The following is a 3,543-nucleotide window of genomic DNA, read 5'->3' on the forward strand; positions in this document are numbered from 1 at the left end:
TTTCTTCATGTTTTAGTGTCAAAGTGTCAAAATAAACTAATTTTATATGGTTACAGAAAACCGACAAATACCAGATAGATACTTAAATTTCACATCTAATCACAGTATAAGTGTAAAAAAGGTGTTATAAAAAGTTTATATGATAGGGCAAAAATAATATGTTCAGACGACATTTCACTAAACAGAGATATAAACCACATAAAAAATACATTAATAAAAAACGACTATCCACCATATTTTATTGACAAAACATTAAACGAAATACAAACCCCAAATCATGGATACAATGATAACAATACACAATATATACCACTTAAATTTCCATATATACGAGGCGTTTCGGAAAAAATAAGAAGGGTAGGAAAACAATATAACATACAAACATCTTTCAAAACATAAAATGCACTTAGATCCATTTTATCACACACTAAACCAATGAATACAGAACAACAAATAAAAAGTGTAATATACAAAATACCATGTGAATGCGATAAATTTTACATTGATGAAACATCTAGACCCTTAAATGTTCGAATTAAGGAACATAAAGATTATTTAAGAAAGGGAGACTTTCACAAATCTAAGATTTGTCAGCATTCATGGGACACAGAGCCCAGAATAAATTTTAACAACGCCAAAATTATAATGAAAGAAGCAATAGCCTCTAAAATAAAAATAAAAGAGGCTTTTTTAATACAATCTAAAAATCATAAATGTATTGCTTATGCATCTGTAGATGTTAGTAATGTATGGCAATCGCTTCTTTGATTTTAAAGAACATAACATAAATAAACATAACATACGTAAAAATTAAAAATAATCATACAGAAAGATTGAAGCTTTTTGGTTTTACCTTATTATGTAATTGTTATCAGGTAAAAATTGTTAATTTTGAAATTTATTGTTAATGTCATTTTAACAGAATGTCAACGGTTTTTGTAGACCGTATCTGTTTTTAAAAAAAACTAAAGTGTTTACGCTAGGGCAGTTAGCAAAAATAGGGGAAGTTATTGCAATCAAGCTGATTTTTTCACAGATGATAGTACTAATTAACAGTACTCTGTAAAAAAAAAGTTACACCTCCTAGAGCGCTTGCTTCCTCCGCCATATTGAATTAAAGATGGCGTCTGATCCTATTCTTTAAAAAAATTGTAACTTTCTTATTTATTAACCGATTTTCGTCAAGTAAAAATAATTACCTTTGTTTTGGACTAAAGAATGAAATAAAAATATAAAACTATTTTGACAGGTTGTTTTTCTGTCAAAAATAAAAAAGGGAAAATAATAAAAGAAATCGACTTGCTTTTCTTCAATTTTTTTAACCGTACTTCGTAGCAAAAAAGGTTAAAGAATATGCGCCCTTTTATTCTGATTTTGAAACAGTCCTTGAGTTTATGCTAGGTTGAGTAGTGCGGGAGATATAGTGTATAGTGTATCCTTAAGGATACAAATAAAAATAAAACTTATCCAGGATGTAAAAATACATTATATTTTGCTTGATTGACATAAAATAAAAACAGTTGCCTTTGGTTTTAGGTTAAACATATGAATTAAAAAAAACATTAAAAATAAATTAAAAAAAACAGAAAAAATTGTTATTCTTAATAATAGATAATAATAAACACTGACATTCTTTTTATTCCAACAGAAAAGTATAAATTCAACTTTTAATAGCTTTTAACTACAAATACATAATAATAATTTTTTTTACATTTGTATTTACACGTCACCATCATCTATTTCCACTTCTTTATAATCGACTCTGGGTGCATTTAGACAGGCTTGATAGCATTTTTTACACAGAATGCTGCATTTCCGATTATAAGAAGCACAAACACAGTTTGCTGTGTAAAGATTTTTGCATTTGCAAAAAAAAGTTGCCATCAAAATTAGATCCCAAACCTTGTGTTCTCAAAGTTCAATTTTGGCCTCAATTTTTTTTGGAAATTTTCCTTTTTTGCCCTTTTTTAAAATAATGGGAGATATTCCTTCATTTGTCTGTAATTAGTTATACATTGTTGTGATTCTTCTTAATATTGTACAGAGTGTTGTAGAAATCGATCCAAAGTCAAAAATTTGTAAAATTTAAAAATCCTAAATATCTCGAAAATGATAAATTGTAAAATGATGGCTGACCCCTGTGTGGATAGAGCTTGTGGAGCCCTACAATTGCCCCATTTAAACTGTGTTTCTAAAACGAATAGTTTTTGAGATATTTCGAACAAAAGTTTTCAATTGTCGATTTCCTGAACATACACCCCTTTAAAAAAATGGATTTCTGAATTTTTCAATTTTCTGTACTTGTGTTTTGAAACGTGTAAAGTGCGTTAAAATTTGAATATTAATAGCATTTTTATCCTTTTTTTTTGCATTATCAATTAAAAAATCGATTTTTATTTTTTTTTCTCGCCTGGATACGACTTTTTGACCAACTTTGTTATAAAAATAGCTTCTCTTCCTCCTTAAGATAAATCGGTTAAAAAATAAGAAAGTTGCAGTATTTAAAAAAATATTGTGTCGGCCATCTTTAATTCAACATGGCGGAAAAAGCAAGCCTCCTAGAAGGTGTAACTTTTTTTTACAGAGTACTATTGATGGGTACTATCACATCTGTGAAAAAATTAGCTTGATTGCAAAAACTTCTCCTAAAGGCCATTATTTCACCTAACTGTCCTGGCCTATGTTCTCGAATAGTTGAATTTTAAGTATTTTAAATAGTTTTTTTTTCTTTATTCTTTGTATTTTCGTTTGCTTCCGACGACGGAAAGAGATAAACTTTTCGAAACGTTAAACATTTTTTTGTTCGTTACGCAAATTTGTTTATCTGTAAACTTAACTGCTGACAAGTAATCTCTGCTGTATTAACGCAGCAGTGTTAACAAAAAAATAACTATTTTATTTTATAGATTTTCTTGCAGTGGCGAAATACACATACAGGATTTATTTGCACTTATTTAAGACGCACCCTATACATACTATTTTATTGTAAAAATACTTGTTTTTTTTCCTGTGTGCTTCTAATTAAATACGAAAAAAAATTATGAAATTTATCTGTGGAAAAAGCAATACATAACATAAAATGTAACGCAAAAATCATCATTTTGCACTGGCTATCGGAAGTTTGATCAAACTATCGAAATTTTCAAATCACATCGTCCACCATAAATCACCCACTGGTGGCCCAACAAAATAACGAAAAACAAACCTTATTAGATTATTAAATTTTAATTTATGGCAACCTGTCCGGATGGAATAACTGAAAATTACAAAAATCCGACCGAACCGAGATCTAACTAGGCTCGGCCATATAAATCCCGATTTATTGTTTGGAAGTAATAAAAAAAACGAGGCCGAATTGATTTACACAGAACCGGATCTATATTTGTCAGCGGCTCAACGCCTGTCAAAACTGATGCGAATTGAAAAAGTTGCTCAAAATGTTAGGCTGAAAAAATTGTTATTTCTCTAGTAACCGAAAATATTTTATTTATTGTATTGAAACGTTTTCAAAATAAATTACTTTGACAATGTGTGTCCAAAGTG

Source organism: Sitophilus oryzae, unplaced genomic scaffold (assembly GCF_002938485.1).
Source record: "Sitophilus oryzae breed Bouriz unplaced genomic scaffold, Soryzae_2.0 scaffold_1360_pilon_pilon, whole genome shotgun sequence".
Taxonomy (NCBI): Eukaryota; Metazoa; Arthropoda; class Insecta; order Coleoptera; family Curculionidae; genus Sitophilus; species Sitophilus oryzae.